The sequence below is a fragment of the Triturus cristatus genome, chromosome 3_1, assembly GCF_964204655.1.
Source record: "Triturus cristatus chromosome 3_1, aTriCri1.1, whole genome shotgun sequence".
Classification (NCBI taxonomy): Eukaryota; Metazoa; Chordata; class Amphibia; order Caudata; family Salamandridae; genus Triturus; species Triturus cristatus.
Window position 1 is genome coordinate 779909232 of NC_140583.1, and position 18119 is coordinate 779927350.

Sequence of the window (18119 nt, forward strand, 5' to 3'; positions counted from 1 at the left end):
AGGGAGAGAGACGGAGGGAGAGAGACAGAGAAGAGAAGAGAGACAGAGGGAGACAGGCAGAGGGAGACAGGCAGAGGGAGAGAGAGGGGGAGAGGGAGGGAGACAGAGGGAGGGAGACCGAGGGACAGAGACAGAGGGAGGGAGACAGAGGGATGGAAACAGAGGGAGATAGAGAGAGGGAGACAGAGAGCGGGAGACAGATGTCGACAGACAGAGGGAGACAGACAGAGGGAGGGAGACAGAGGGAGCGAGACAGATAGAAGGAGACAGAGGGAGGTAGACCGACAGAGGGAGGCAGAGAGAGAGAGAGAGGGAGGGAGAGGGAGAGAGAGGGAGGGAGAGGGAGAGAGAGATAGAGAGAGGGCACAATTTTATTTGCTCTAGCCCCGCCCCCTACCCCACAAATGTGTGGCTTTTTTTGTAACTTTCGACGTGTTGGTGCTTTTACAAGGAATAACGCTTAACATCTTGGGTTCATAGAGTACTTTCCTTCTCCTGTAAGTGCATCACTAGCGTATGTTCATGTTCTGAATGTTGCCATCCGTTTTATTGCTTTCGCCCATATCCTTTTTCAGAATGCATTTTATGTTATTTGCCTGCTTGGGTGATGTCAATCCTTTGGTCTTAAGCTGTGTAGCAAAGAAGCATTTTTCCTCTTGGATTTGGCTGAGGATGTCAGGGGTAGAGCTTGTGGGACTGTCTTGTAATACCCCTCTGTTTGGTATCTATGTTTTCTGGAGTATTCTTAAGTGACGGCTTCAGTTGACAGCCAGGTCACTATGGTGAGTTTGTTTTGCTTGCGGGGATGGAATTCAGTTTTTATGATTTCAGATGTGATAGTTCATTGTGAGCCATTAATAGTTTAACATTGTTACTCCCATTTAAAAAAAAGAAAACTTGTACAGACCTTTATTAAGGAGATATTAGTAGATTGTTTATACATTTCTCTTTTTCTCATGCAATGAACCATTCAATGTATCTTCTATTGTAGGCCCTTGCTGGTATTGTGTGGGGGTCCTGCATGCTGGAAGGAACTATTATAACTATAATTAGACTTTTTATTGGAAAGAAGCGCTATGACTTATGAAGAATGTGGTATTCAACTGTACATAATGCTGTTTAGTCATTTTACTCTGTCACTCACTGGACATTGTTACAGGTTTCCCACAAGAGAATGGTCCACGGTTAATCAGGAAAATTCATAGTACTTTATCCTGCTTCACTGAGACATCTCACTAGGAAATGGGGTGAAGTCAGGTTTTCAGGACATTCTTGGTGCAGTGTCTTTCTGTGACTGAAAACATCAGACAGAATTACAGCAAGATTGACTCACCCTTCCATACTTCCAAAACATTGGTAATGATAGAGATCAGGGTATCTAAAATATGCCCACTACCACGGATAGAGTAATCACACAGTTACACGCACATACATTCATCATACGCTAGGGCCCATTTCACTAACATACGCTCAAATACTCTACCAGCAATAAACCTGTGGAAAGAAAACACCTAAACACCCTGCATCAATATCAGGTCGATCGGATCTGGTTTAGTGACTGTCCTAATCAATAACATAATCTACACAACATATACAATAATGATCAAAAATATAAACCCAATAATTGACAAGAAAGAAAATTCAACACCATGTTTAAAATTATATTGCTTTATCTAAAATTAGTCAAAGTAAAATCAATCAGAATAAATCATTTCTCATAGTTACCTATTCTAACTAAATGTCAGAACGGGTCAGGACAAGTCTCTCGGTAAATTCTCTCAAGACGAAGTCCTCAGCACGATCCTCAGCAACGCAACCTCACGCAGCAAAGGTAAAATGGTAAGTGGCAAAAGGGTGGCAAAAGAGTGGGGGGAAATCCCTCCCTAAGCTAACAGTTTTTATAGTGAAAAATACAATGGAAAGACTCATCAAGTTTGTAAGAATACGCTGAATCACTGAGCAGAGCGAGAAGGAAAGGATGCAACATTGCAACATTTGTGAACCTCCGCTCAGGAAAATACACATAGCGAAAACTACGGAACAGGAACCAAGAAAATAAAACATGTATCACATTTAATCCGGTTTCTCCTCGGCCATCGAGCCACAGTTCAGAGTTTTCCTCTACGGCTCCTTTGTCTTTCGAGATTGCCAAGGACACTTTCACTTTTCTTGGAGAACACCCAAAGCTGCTGCCGTCCTCATGGAAAGTTTCATAAAAGGACCATGGTCAGTCACCCTCAAGACCATTTCCAGCAGGGGTCTCCCTCGTCACGTCTTTCACATATTCACTCGAGGCCAGGCTCTCAAAATTAGCCATCATGGATTAGGCCTCCATAGGCCACAATAGACCATCTCAATTAAAAGAAATAAAAACAACGTTACTACAGCATAATGATTAAACAGTGTTAACCCCACTAATACCCTTATGTGTATGCATTTATCTAGCTTTTGCGACATAAAAAAGCATTAATTCAGACAGCGTTTTGTGCTTAAAATAAACAGCACACAGCAACGTTTAAACATGAAAACTTGCACGTTATTTTTTAGAAAACAAAAACAGCACACACATGCTAACCCTTGTGTAACTTTTCTCTTATGTTAAAACAAACGAATTGATTAATGAATACACACTTGCACAAGACAAATAATTAATTTGTTATTTATTAATAATTAATTACACGCATAGACATACCAGAGCTTCAAAAGCCCCTGAATTTTCATAAATGAAAACTCTGCTCCAGCAATCCCCCCTTTGGTGATTTTATCACCAAATAAACCCAAAAAAAAAAATTAGTGAAAATTTAGTCCCATTTTAGGAGAAATCAGAAATGTCTTTTCCCCTTACACAACATTAAACACCAGTCACTCTTTCATCATCTCTCTTTGTCTCTAAGTAAACACTCTCCCTCAATTCTTCTAGTTCAATTTCTTGAGGTTCTCTTTTCAACTTCTTATTTTTCTTTTCCTTATTCAATTTCTTTTTCCCTCCCCTGTTTTTACAACGCACACACACCAATCTTATTATTAATAAAGCCACAATTATACAAGACAAGGGAAACAATATTCTACCTATAATTGTACTACCTATTTTTGCAATAAAATCCTTAACAGCTATCATTTTATTAGCTATTTTAGTCCACAAACTCCCAGCTTCAAGTGGTACTAATTCTTCATGTAAATCAGTAATATTTTTGATATAGACCTTCAGGTCTTTACTTTCGTCAGGAATGTAAGTGCAACAATGTTGAACTTTCAATATTCCACAAACTCCACCCTCCTTGGCCAATAAAATATCAAGGGCAAGTCGATTTTGCATAGACATGGCACGTACGGCACTTAATTCCGTATTCACCAAAAGAAACCCTCCTGCGGTATTTGTCGATAAGCGATCAACCACTGTGGACAGTTTCCGAATTCCATAAGCATTTAAAGAAATTCCCACTGCTGGAATCAACACCCCAAAAATATCACCCACAATTTCAGACCAAGTTTCTCTCTTAGAACGTGTTAATAAGTTAATATCTTCTACATCTCTTATTTTATCTGTATGAAAAATCTTAGGAAAAACCAGGCCCACATAACATGTGCCATACCAATGGTCCGGCAACTTGTAATAAGCCTTGTTCCCACAAACATAGTACACTCCTGGAAAAATCGTATCTTCTCCACCTCTGAAACCCCAACCTGTCGCAATGAAGTATGTATCATGGCACTCACTAGTTCCCACAAAATATGTATCATATTGGGATTTCCTTCTGGTAATGCAAAGTTTACCCTTCTGCGGTGCATCTAGAGCTAAAGTTGGACTAGCCCCATTCTTCAACTCTTTTCCCATCTCAATGTCCCAAATTGTCTCACTCACTTCATATTTTCCCCCTTTCTCATGCATGTTCACTCTCCTTTCTTCTACCATATCCAGGAAAGCTCTCTCCTCTTCTTTCAAACTGCAAGTTAAATTATTCTTAAAAATGTAATCTAATGTTAATCCTTTTTCTTCAATAAAAATCTCACCAAAAGTGTTAGCTTCTTTAGCTGGATTCAGCTCTTTATTCATTGGCAAATGCCCAAAAATACTATCTCTGTTAGACATCTTATAATCTATTTTCCTTAACAAATAAAAAACACTACTTAAAACACTACAGGAAATACCATATGTAGCTGGTAAATGGTGATAAGTAACACCCTCTGAAACAGATGCAGGTAATTGCATACAGACGTAGCAATCCCTTACTTCCATTGTTTTCACATATTCATATAACAGTTTAGAAAAAACATTACTAGTGAAATTATTAATTGACCTATCTTTGTGTATGTAACTACTACTTCTAATTGGAATTACTTTTTGTGAATTCTTCTCTACATTTGTCACATTCTCTATATTCATTCCAAATTCTACTCTAAAAGTAACTAATAAAACTAAAACACCCCATAGAAGCATTAATAATCCAGTACAACAGCAGCACATTCTACACCACCTCTTAAAGAAGGCACATCTATTTCTATTATCCTCTATGTTAGCCATTTTAGTTTAGCCTGTACTACTCCACTACTGTTTGAACTTCTTCAATTCTTCAGCAATTCTTCAGCTTTCAGTTTATCCAAATGATCTCTTCATTCACTTGATCCAAGTGAATCCTTCTTTCACTCAGTTTGGATACTTGTCATTCTTCACTTCAATTTCTTCCACATCAAATTGTATCAGATCTCCAACATCAAGATCCTCAGTACTCGACTCTTCTCCAATGTCAGTCAAGAGTACTTTCAGAATTTCACCAGTATCTTCCTCAACCACTTCTCTCAAGACCACTTCCGGATTATCTCGAGTCACTGTTTCTTCTTTTCCTCCTTCAGACAGTGCCACATAAGACCATTCCGGTGATCTGTACTTTTGGTTGGGTCTTCTTACTCTTTTTATTTCCACTGGTTCGTTTGACTCCTTTGATTCTTCTCCTTCAGCTTTTGAACTTTGACTTGAAACTTCATTCACTTGTTCAGCTTTCGATGAATTTGCTCTTATTACTTTGTATCTCAGCCTCTTAACTCTGTTGTTAGGCCAACGATCTCCTCTTAACACCTTTTTCAGCTTTGTTTCTTTATTACTTCTTTCTCCAATCCAAGTTCTCTTTCTCAGAACTCGACCCTCTGTTTGTTCATCCCCATCATCTGTTTCAAGTGCCTCTTGTTTCCGTTTTCCAGCAGTTTTCTTCTTCTCCACAGATTTTTTCACCACTGTTTGAGACTTCCCTACTCCTGTCCCTCCTCGGGTCTCCGACACGCAATCTTCTTGCTGTCTACTTGTCCCTTCACCTAGCTCCTCATGAATGTTCCCTACACCTCCTCGGGGGTCTTCCGCAATCTGTCCCTCTCTATCTTCTTCTGACCCTACTTCTTCAAGTATAATCTCAAGTGGTTCTTCAATCTCCTCCTCTTCTGATTCAGGTGTAGTCTCTGTGTGATTTCTTTTTTCTTTTCTTTTTCCTTCACTGCTGTTTGAAACTTCAGGCTCTCTTACAGAATCTGATCTTCTCTCTGATACTCGCAGTGATTCTCTTGAAGCTCTTTCTGCTTCTTTTCTCACTGATTCCGTATCATCAGTATCTTCATCATCACTGGAATCTGACTCTTCAAAATACTCTTTACCAGTCCCCTCTTTCGGGTTTGGAACTCTCAGAGTATGACTTGCATGTACCCAATGCTTCACTCCAGCACACTTTACTGCAGTCGTTGTAGTCAGAATAACTTGTCTCGGCCTTCCCCACCTTGGAATCAAGCAATTTCTTCTCCTGTGAACTTTTATTCTCACCCAATCTCCTGGACTCAGATCATGGGCTTGCTTCTTCTCAAGTGTGGTAGCTTCTTCTCCAACCTGGTGAAACACAGAATGAACTGCGTCAGCCAGGCCTTTACAGTAATCCAAAATCATGTCATCAGTTATTGTCACCAACTTATTGACAGGCACGAATGCATGGCGCATAGCACGTCCCATTATTATTTCATGCGGGCTCAAACCAGTAGTTCTATCTGGAGTAGATCTCATTGTCATCAGAACTAGAGGCAAAACATCTGGCCATTTCATGCCAGTGGCTAAGCACATCTTTCCAATCCTATTCTTGATCGTGCCATTAATCTGCTCAACCACACCAGAAGCCTCTGGTCGGTATGCACAATGTAGCTTCTGCTGAATTTTCAATGCTTCACAAATCAAACCCATGAGCTCATTCTGAAAGTGTCTACCTCTATCAGACTCAACTGTAACTGGAAACCCGTACCTAGGAATCAACTCCCTTAACAGTAACTTTGCCACTGTTAATCCATCATTTCTTCTAGTCGGGTAAGCTTCCACCCACCTTGAAAACAAACAGACTACCACTAGAACATACCTCAGTCTGTTCACTTGGGGCATCTCAATGAAATCAATCTGCATTCTTGTAAAAGGACCTCCTTCTCTGCCTATTGTTCCCAGACTCACCACTGTCTTTTTCCCAGTGTTAAATTGCTGACAAACTAAACACCTCTGACAGATGCTCTCTGCAATTGTCCTGAACTTTGCATTGTACCAGGTCTGTTTAAACGACCTAACCATCGCGTCTCTCCCCAAATGTCCCTGGCCATGATACATCCTTGCCATTGACGACAAGATGGAGTTAGGCATCACTGGTCTGCCATCTCTGTAGACCCAAACATGGTCTGTTTCTCTTGGAGCACATCCTGCCTTAATCCAATCTTGTTTCTCTTCATCTCCTGCCTCATCTTGTAACTGTTTCACTTCATCCCAGGTCTCTAGGACATTAGTAAACATCACAGAAAGAAAAGACATTTCCCTCTCTCTTTCCCTGTTAATAGACTGATTGGTCTTGGCACAATACTGCGCAACATCGTTTGCATAACGGTTTCCAACCGTTATAAAATCCTCCCCTGGACCATGGGCAGCACATTTTACAACTGCTAACTCCTTAGGCAGCTGTATCGCCTCAAGCAATTTTCCAATCATTTCAGCATTCTTTATTGGAGTTCCACTCGATGTCAAGAAACCTCTTTGTAGCCAAAGTTGGCCAAAATCATGCACCACTCCAAATCCATACTGACTATCAGTCAACACAGTCGTCCTCAAATCTTTCCCAATCTCACAAGCTTTTGTCAATGCTATTAATTCAGCAACTTGCGCAGATTTCACTCCTTTCAATGGTGATGCTTCCATGACCTCTGAAACTTTGCACACCGCATATGCTGCACATAGCACACCATCATCATTCCTCAAGCATGATCCATCCACAAACAGCACATGGTCATTCTTGGGTAAGGGAATATCTCTTATGTCTGGTCTCGGTTTTGTACAGTATTCAAGCACATCCAAACAATCATGATCATCTTCCATCTTTATACCCACATTTTCAATATCCGGCAAGAGTGTCGCTGGATTCACATTCACACATCTCTCAAGAGTCACATTTGATGCTCCCAGAATCACTTTTTCATACTTAGTCAACCGACTATGTGACATGTACTGAGTTCTGCTTCTTGTCAAAAGAATTGCCACATTGTGAGGTACGAATACCCTTACAGGATATCCCATTATGATTCCCTCACTCTGTTCCAGACTTCTGCATGTTGCAGCCACAGATTTCAAACAACCTGGTAAACCCACAGCTACAGGGTCAAGTGTTGATGAGAAGTACGCAATAGGCCTTCTCAATTGTCCATGTTTCTGGATTAACACTGAAAGTGCACATCCATTTCTCTCACTGCAGTACAGCTCGAATTCTTTTTCATAGTCAGGCATACCCAAAGCTGGAGCCTCACACATTTTACTTTTGAGCTCTTCAAATGCTGCCAATTGTTCTGCATCCAAATCTAATGGATCTGTCATTTCACTTTTTGTCAATTTAATCAGTGGCTTTGCTATCAGAGAAAAATTAATTATCCACTGACGACAATAACCCACCATACCCAGGAACATTCTCACTTCTCTCTGGGTTTTTGGAGCTTTCATTTCTCTGATTATTCTGATCCTGTCAGTAGTCACTTTTCTCAGACCTTTTTCAATATTGTGTCCAAGATAATGAACCTCTTTCTTGCAAAATTGCAATTTGGCTGGAGATACCTTTAACCCTCCATCTGCCAGATGATTCAGTAAAGCTATGGTATCCACTTCACAAGCTTCACGTGTCTTTGATGCCACCAGTAGGTCATCAATGTACTGCACTAACACTGAGTTTTCAGGCATGATCAAACTTTCCAATGATTTCTTCAATAACTGATTGAATATCGAAGGACTCTCCGTATACCCCTGTGGGATTCGACACCATGCTAAGATACGCTGGCCAAACCTAAATGCAAAAATCGGCTGGCTGTCATGATGCAATGGAATTGAAAAGAACGCATGACACAAATCAATCACTGTATACCACTCAGCATCATGTGGAATTTGATACAGAATCACTGATGGATTTGGCACAATAGGACAACATGCCACCACAATTTGATTAACTTTTCTCAGATTCTGTACAATCCTAAATTTGCCATTGGGCTTTTTCAGTCCCATTATCGGTGAATTACACGGACTACTCAGTAGTTCTCTCAGAACTCCCTGCTGAATCATTTTCTCAATTATAGGAGTTATCCCTTCAATTATTTCTGGTGTCATTTTGTACTGAGGAATGTTAGGATATGTAATTCCCTCTTTCACTGCAATTTTCACTGGATCTACATTATTCATCAATCCCACATCCTCTCCTGTAAAATCCCAAACTGCTCCTTTCACTGTGTCTCTCAGCTCTTGAGGCAAATCCTCCGGATTAAACACAGCAAATGCACCAATTAACTCACTTTCTCTATTTTCTAGAGTCATTCGGTAGAAAACATCATCATCTGGTGTCTCAAAAGCTATTCCATCTGGTGTACAAAAAATTGTGCAATTCATCTTACACAATAAGTCCCTACCTAACAGGTTCACTGGACTCGTGTCACAGACAATAAATCTGTGCATGTCTGAAAACTTCCCTATCTGTACTCTTACTGGTTCAGTAAGACGTGTTCTGATTTGTGTATTGGCTACACCAACTACTTGGATTGCTTCATCCGAGAGAGGAAGATTTCTAACATCTGTTGACCTGACAGTTGATCTTGTCGCACCTGTGTCTACCAAAAAAGTAACACTCTCCTCATTTATTTTCCCATCCACAAATGGTCCTGCCTGGTCTATTTCTAGAGTTGCACCAAGTATGCACTCTTCCTCCTCTCTTCGGCACCGTCAATAATCACCCTCAGACTCACTCCCTACACTCTTTAACAAGTACTGCTGTACTTTGTTAGAACGTCTTGGTTTGTTTACCTGCTCATCATTGTAGAATCCTGAGTCCTGATTATATTTTTGTACCCCTCTATTCTACGGCAAGGGCGGTTTTGGCTCTTGACTCTGCTGTCTCACAACTTTCTGTTGTTGCTGTTGATTATTCCCTTCATTCTGGTTCTGCACCTGTTGATTTAAAGGTTTATTCTCATTACTCACTAATGGTGGATTAGGACATTCAGATCTCCAATGTCCCAGCTGGCCACAGTTGTGACAAGGGAACTTTTTCTTTGCTTCCTCAAGACTTCCTTTCCCTTTTCCTGCATATCTGGGTCTATTTCCTGCATTATTTCCTGGATTATTCGCCTGTTCCACTAACTGTGCTTCCTGTCTTTCTGCAACTTTCACTTGTGCCCACATTGCTTTCTCTTTCAGCTTTCTTTGTTTTGCTTCAATTTCATCACTGAAGTATTTTGCATGTCTCAGAATCTCATCTACTTTTTTACTCTGCCAATCCACTGTGTGTTCACGAATTCTCTCACCAATTTCAGGTCTTAAACCATATACAAATCTGTATACAAAATGACTCAAATCCTTGTCACCTAGGTGTTCATCTCCACTGAATTGTTTAAAAGCCAGTATCAGCCTTTCGTAAAAAGCATGAACTGATTCTTTTGCCTCCTGTTGTGTTCGATCTATCTTAACCCAGTCTGTCTCTTTTGGAGGAACTTTACTCTTCAGGTATACCATCACCTGATCATACTTCCTCATTACTTCTTGATCTGGTGCCCCTGTTCTTCGATCTCTTGGATATTCCTCAGTAGGCCAACTCACAACTATTTTACACTCAGTCCACAAGTCTGCTGGAACAATTATATCAAACAGACTATTCAGGTCAACCCACAGCACTTTTGACAATTTCACAAACCTATCTACCTGCCTATACCACTCGACGGGCTTTTCTCTCAATCGAGGGAAATCATTCGTAAATGATAAAATATCCTGTCTGGTCCATGGAACATGTACATATCCTCCTCAGGTATTTCTCTCATAGGATAATTATCCACTGGTTTCTCCTTTTCTCTCACTGGAAATGCTGAATAAGTTGTTCTATCTACAGATTCCTCTCTTTTCTTATACCACCTATCCTTCCACTTTTCAACATCACCCCATTTTCGCAATAATGCCACCATTTCTTTAATCTGTCCTGTTCTACCAGAAACATTCAAATTCTCAATGTCTTTCTCTGTAAAATCCATCCTGTAAGTTCTCTGTAAAGCTTTCACTTTATCAATGTCAACTCCTTGCTCATTTGCTATTGCTCTTAGCCTGTCATGTGTATTCCTTGCTCTCCAGGTAATACTTTTACACATAAACAACAGCTCACCATCATGATGACTCTTCAGTATTTCTACTGGAACTGTTCCTGTCACAAGCTCTTCTAATTCTATACGTAACCTAGCCACATCAATAACTTGTGAATCCTTATCCTTTTTCTGAAGAACCTTCATCCAATCATTTAAATCATCAACTGTTATTTCAGCAGTTTTTCTCACTGGAACCACTCTTTTTTGCGGTTCTAAAATTGGCATCCCTGAACAACCAGGTTCACTAGTATCCAATAGTTCACTACATGTGTCATGTCTTGTTTGTCTCAGGTCACTTCTTTCTGCTCTTTTATCTGAATCTCCTGAAGGACCAACTGAATTTGTCAGATTATTCCCAACATATGGAATCACTAGTCCATTCTCACCTGTTCTCTGTTTGTCAAACACAGGCATAACTGGACCTATTGTTACAGGCACCGTAACAGCTTCCAGATTCTTCGTTAACTCCCTAATTTTCTCAGTCAGTTCTGTTGTCGTTTTTGCTAAGTTTCTGGCATTTTCCTCACTACTTCGATTCTCTTTCTCCCTGAAAGAACTATTACTTCTTGATTCAGGTGTTACCTTTTCTTTTTCAATAATACAGACTGTATCTCTTATCGGAGAAACAACTGGTGTACTCTCATCTGGTTCTGGTCTATATGGAGGTGGTCTCTTGTAAATCATGTCATTTAAGACCTCATCATCATACTCATTAACTCCAACTGCTCCCTCTTCAATTGTTCTCATAGGATATAATCCCTCTGACATATTAACATCTCGCCATCTTTTCATCCGATCATGATGTGTTTCACGATCATGTCTCCTCCCAAACATATTCCTGTAATACCCTCCAGACCTTTGCTTTTCTCGCTCATGAACTTCCTCTTCCCATTCCACTAAAGCCTCGAACTGCGTAGGTCTTGGCTTCGGGTCCAGACGTACCATCTTTTCCCGTAAATTTCTCAACACGGCCAAATTAAATGAACCATGTTCTGGAAATGCTAGAACACCATCTTCTTTAGTATACCTAACCCAATTCTGCAACCATATACAGGTATGTAATCCATATTTCGCAACCATGAAGGATGCAGGTGTTTTCGCTGGAGGTAGCAACTCACCCTCTCTCGTTTTAACCTCTTTATCCTTGGTAAACCACCTTTTAACTTTCCCAAAGAACGTTTTTTCTTTTTCTCCTCTTGATAATACATTTTAGCGCTTACAAAAACTCTCTACTCTCTCCGTATTATAAATATACAATACGAGGTTAGGTTGAAAAGCTCGATTCCCGCTAACGCACCAATCCTGGAGCGTCTACGTCACTAAACAGCTCTTCCAATCCCTGCGCGACTCACACCAACGCACCAATCCTAGCGCGAACCCTATTCTGGCCCACTATCCAATCAGAGCGCGGACTTTCTGACGTCAACAGTCGCTGCAGTTTGTCTCTGTCTTCTGTCACTCATCTACCCCTCCTTTACAAAATCTCTCAGTAGACTTCGTATCAAGATTTCTACAAAATCTATTAGTTACAACATAAAAACATCTCCATTGTCTGCTTCGCTAACCACAGAATAGTAAAAGAGAGTCTTTTCATAAGAAACCTTTCATTGACACAGTAGCACTTCTTCTACTCTGCCCTACTAACATACATTCATTAACTGTTTCCTCTAGGACTTGTCCAAAGAGTCTTACAATCAACTAAATGTACAAACTTTCACGCACATTCATGCAAGAAAAATATAGTACATGCACACAGAATCCTGTTTCCCAAGAACAGACAATCTGCTCCACTACAGAATTATAACATACATTAACTAAGCAACTTCGCCCAGTTCCTCAAACAAGCTCAGAGAATACCTATTACTCCTCCCGCGATAAGCTTTAACGGAAATCCTTACGGATCCCTGGGACTTAAGACCAGAGTTTCAAAGATAACCTTCACTACGATACACACTCCTTACATACCAGAAATATCTAATAGTAACATACGACGATGTCACTGATTCCGAACCCAGACAATGTGAACGCGCAACTTCAATTGTCACACGTTATTCCTTACAATCCCGTCTTTCCCGAGAGCAGCATATACTTCCCTCTGCCCTACTACGGAACTGCTACAACAGCTTCCAAATTCCAGAAGCACTACATATAACTCAACATGACGACTTCAACATATAGTATTAGTACATATACCAATTTTGACAAAATAAAATCAATAATCAATAAGCTAATATACAAGCAATCTTATCAGATCAAGACAACCATCTAAAACCATCAATCTCTGCTACCAGGAAATTGATAGAGATCAGGGTATCTAAAATATGCCCACTACCACGGATAGAGTAATCACACAGTTACACGCACATACATTCATCATACGCTAGGGCCCATTTCACTAACATACGCTCAAATACTCTACCAGCAATAAACCTGTGGAAAGAAAACACCTAAACACCCTGCATCAATATCAGGTCGATCGGATCTGGTTTAGTGACTGTCCTAATCAATAACATAATCTACACAACATATACAATAATGATCAAAAATATAAACCCAATAATTGACAAGAAAGAAAATTCAACACCATGTTTAAAATTATATTGCTTTATCTAAAATTAGTCAAAGTAAAATCAATCAGAATAAATCATTTCTCATAGTTACCTATTCTAACTAAATGTCAGAACGGGTCAGGACAAGTCTCTCGGTAAATTCTCTCAAGACGAAGTCCTCAGCACGATCCTTAGCAACGCAACCTCACGCAGCAAAGGTAAAATGGCAAGTGGCAAAAGGGTGGCAAAAGAGTGGGGGGAAATCCCTCCCTAAGCTAACAGTTTTTATAGTGAAAAATACAATGGAAAGACTCATCAAGTTTGTAAGAATACGCTGAATCACTGAGCAGAGCGAGAAGGAAAGGATGCAACATTGCAACATTTGTGAACCTCCGCTCAGGAAAATACACATAGCGAAAACTACGGAACAGGAACCAAGAAAATAAAACATGTATCACATTTAATCCGGTTTCTCCTCGGCCATCGAGCCACAGTTCAGAGTTTTCCTCTACGGCTCCTTTGTCTTTCGAGATTGCCAAGGACACTTTCACTTTTCTTGGAGAACACCCAAAGCTGCTGCCGTCCTCATGGAAAGTTTCATAAAAGGACCATGGTCAGTCACCCTCAAGACCATTTCCAGCAGGGGTCTCCCTCGTCACGTCTTTCACATATTCACTCGAGGCCAGGCTCTCAAAATTAGCCATCATGGATTAGGCCTCCATAGGCCACAATAGACCATCTCAATTAAAAGAAATAAAAACAACGTTACTACAGCATAATGATTAAACAGTGTTAACCCCACTAATACCCTTATGTGTATGCATTTATCTAGCTTTTGCGACATAAAAAAGCATTAATTCAGACAGCGTTTTGTGCTTAAAATAAACAGCACACAGCAACGTTTAAACATGAAAACTTGCACGTTATTTTTTAGAAAACAAAAACAGCACACACATGCTAACCCTTGTGTAACTTTTCTCTTATGTTAAAACAAACGAATTGATTAATGAATACACACTTGCACAAGACAAATAATTAATTTGTTATTTATTAATAATTAATTAAACGCATAGACATACCAGAGCTTCAAAAGCCCCTGAATTTTCATAAATGAAAACTCTGCTCCTATATTGCCTGTATATTACAGCACTTGGAAACGGAGAGCGGTCCCATCTGAGTTCAATGCGCAGAGACTAGCTGATAAGTTGCATGATTGTTTTACCACTCACAATTTCCCCTTCCTGAACGGATATTTGCATAACTCATATTCAGCAAGGTAGCAGGTGGACTTTCTGCATGGTTGAAAGGTTTGGCAGTGCGTGAACCAGCCCTCTTTGTGCCATAAATCACTGGGGCATATGTCAATGTGTGCATGATTATATTCTTGCTTCAGGCACAAACCTAACCGTACACCCAGCTTTGCCAGTCACTGTCTTTGTTAGAACAGATTCACAATTGCTTTAGTAACCTTCCTGCTTTCTCAAAACTTGCTTGAAAATGCACCATTTGCCCACTTTTATTTCAAAATTTTCTTCCGGGGGAGAACCTCCCCGAACACCCCTTAGGTTGTTCGGGTTCGCTACCCTCACTCGCTACACTGCCTTACTGTGTCCCAAAATGATGTCTCTCCAAAAAGTGTGTCACCAACATGAAAAGTTTGGAAAGCTGTGGTGTAAGCGTTCCAGATCTTTTTCATAAGATATTTTCTTAACCTGTGTATTCACGGTTCTTTTCCATGCGGTTACTGGAATATTTAAATTGTGCAAGTTTTGAGCGTCTATTTCAAGCGATTTTATGGCTACTGCCAGCTGAACCTGCCATGGAGATCCTCCTTCTTCAAAGATTGTTTTAATTTGCATTTTCAGGGAGGTTACTGGAGCACGAAGGGTGCTAATTTAGTATTTTAGAATATCCCCTGAGCAGATGATGTCTGGACCGGTGAGGCCCAGCTCCAACCTTACTCTTCCTTTCCTGGCCTGTCGTGGAAGTTCTAGGACCTTCTTATAGGTAGAAATTTGGTGGTTTATGAGGAACTTAGTGAAGGCTCCAGGGAAGGCTAGGTGGCCAAAGTTAAGAGAGGGAACTAGTTTTGCTTTTAAGACTTTCAAGATTGGTTTAGTAGTCGGACTCTGTAGACATCGATTGAGATTTCTCAAGCTGTATTTGATGCCGGCCCCCTTGCTCCTTAGATGTTTTAGATGGGCTGTGGGTTTGGCCCCATCCGATAACCTGAGACCCACATAGTAATAACTTGTGCATGTTCTAATTTGCAGGTCACCTAGGCGCCATTGTGGTGACTTCTTTCGGTGTTACTTCCCAAAGAGAATTATCCTGGTCTTCTCATGGTTCACCACGAGGTTGTTCTTTTGGTTAAACCTATATAGGGCTTCTAAGGCTTTCTGTAGGCCTGTCCTAGTGGGATCCATTATGACTATGTCGTCAGCCTATTGGAGAATTTGGAGTCGCTCATTCCCCAGCCTTGGTGTCAGTAGATTTGCCACCTCCAGGGCTTTGCCCAGGTCGGCTGTGTAGAGATTAAAAAGTAGAGGGGCGAGAACGCATCCTTGTTTAATGCCGTTATTGGTTGGAACCTTAGTAGTTACCGACAATTGACTGGTTTTGATACAAACCCAGGTCCCCTCATGAAGGGCAATTATTGCCCTTAACAGCTTTTGAGGAACACCCCAGGAGTCCAGTTTGTCCCACAGCTTCCCGCGGTCAACTCAGTCGAAGGCTGCACTGTAGTCAACGAAGCAGCAAAACAGGGGTAGTTGTAATGGTGATGGCTGGGTCGCACTGAGTGACAGGTGTCCCAGTGCTAAGATGTTATCTATGGTAGAGCTTTGGGGCCTGAAACCGGATTGAAAGAAGGGGAGGATGTTATGATCATTTGCCCAGGTTTCTAGTTCTTTCAACAGAATTCTGGCATATGCTTTCGCTTCTATGTCTAATTGGGTGATGAGCCGGTAGTTTTCAGGTTTCGTGCTGTCCTCTTTTTTATGAATGGGAAAAGGTATTGTGCCTTTCCACGACAAAGTAACGATAGAAGTGGCAAATGCATACTTAAAAAGTGATGTTAACTGTTCTGCCCAGAATCCATGAGAGGCTTTAAACGCTGCTGCGGGGACTCCGTTGGGACCTGGGGCACCATCTGTCCTCATTTTTTTAATCCGGTTGATTATCTCGACCTTAGTGATGACAGGTGTCTTGAAGCCTTTTTATATATCTAAGGGAGTTTCATGTATTTGAGAATAAGTCCTATTCTGATGTATTGTATACAGTTGCTTTGCATATTTAACCCACTCCAAGGCTGCCACCCCGTTTCCTTGATCTGGCCGATGTGGCTGTGTTGCTTAATGTATCTCCAAAGTTGGATGTGTCCCTTTTCTTTGAGAAGATTAAATATTTTCAGCCACTCTTCCTCGATTTTCTTTAGTCGTATTTCCCAAACTTCTGTTTATTGAAATTTTTGTTTTCCTCATACAACGAGGCTATAAGCCTCTAAACATTCTCCCGCAACTCCCCCCAAACTAAAGAAAGCACAGTGTCTTAAAATGCAGGAGGTACAATAGTGTAATATTTTTCTCCAGCCATTTTCGTGTCCATAGAACGTACGTACAACTTTTATAACGCCCCTCCATCCCCCCTCCCTCGTGGTGAAGAAGCCCTAACTGTCCTATGAACTATCCTCTGCTGATATCCAGAATGTGGAGTGGTCTCCTCCCTCGTAACCTCTGGGGGACCCCCTGCATCCCACTGATAAGTGATGTTAGGGAACCTGCCTCTTGGGAGCCTAAAACTTTAATAAGTGTCGACCCCTCAGTGTGAGGGCATACTGCCAGCGGCAGACCCAAAGTTAGCTAGGACACCAAGGAACCCCATTTATACTCGAAATTCTCTAAAGATGTCTGACATTCGGTCCGTAGTAAGTATCTTCCACATGCATGAGTGTCACTGTGCCAGCACCAGGGCCTCTTTCTTCTTCCAGGAGGCTGCAACGGCCTTCTTTGCTGCCCCTATGCATGCCCACATAATGACCTTATCCACCCTGGTTTGGTGTTCTAAAGGTGTGTCTCTAAGGCCTTGGAGAGTCGTGCCTATTGAGTTCGGTAGGGGTACCCAAGTATCTCTTTCATTTGGGCCAGAATCTCCTTCCAAAAGGGTTTGATGGTTGGGCAGCCCTACCAAATGTGGCGGAAGTCCCCCACTAGGCCCCATCCCCGCCAGCAAAGATCTAAGGTTTGTGGAAAAATCCGCTTAAGTTTGGTGGGGACTAAGTACCAGTCAAATAGTGTTTTGTAGTGGGCTTCCCTCAGATCAAGTGAGTGATTGTTCTTGGCAATATCAGACCATAAGTATTTCCACTCCCTCTCCGTCACCTCTTTTCCCAGGGTTCGCTCCCAGAAATGAATGTATCTTGGCCTCGACCCCACTGTTGTTGAAACTAGCAGCCCATACCAAGAGGAAATTACTCCTTTCATGGAGCCCACCCTCCTTACAAAGGATTCTATCCGTGTCAATTTGGCATTGCTGCCTCCCTAACTGTCGGGTGAAGTGCCCAATGTTTAAGTTGGAGGTAGTGGAAATGCTCTGTGGGAGAGATCTGGAAATCCCACTGGCAATTTTCAAACGTGAGAATATCTTGATTATCCGAGAGAACGAGGCAGCCCTCCTCCCTCCAAGTGTCAAACGGTCCTGCCCTCAAAGCAGGGAGAAATTCCGGATTGAAATGTATCGGGGTGTACGGAGATGGAAAGGAGGTCCACCCCTGGCCCCGAGTGACCTCGTCCCAAACCCAGAGAGTTGTCCAAGTGGGGGTACTAAGATACGCACTGAGGGGCCAACCTTTTGTGGAGCAAGTGTTTGTCTGATTCCGTCATGGAACATTCCACCACCACTCGTAACTGGGCCGAC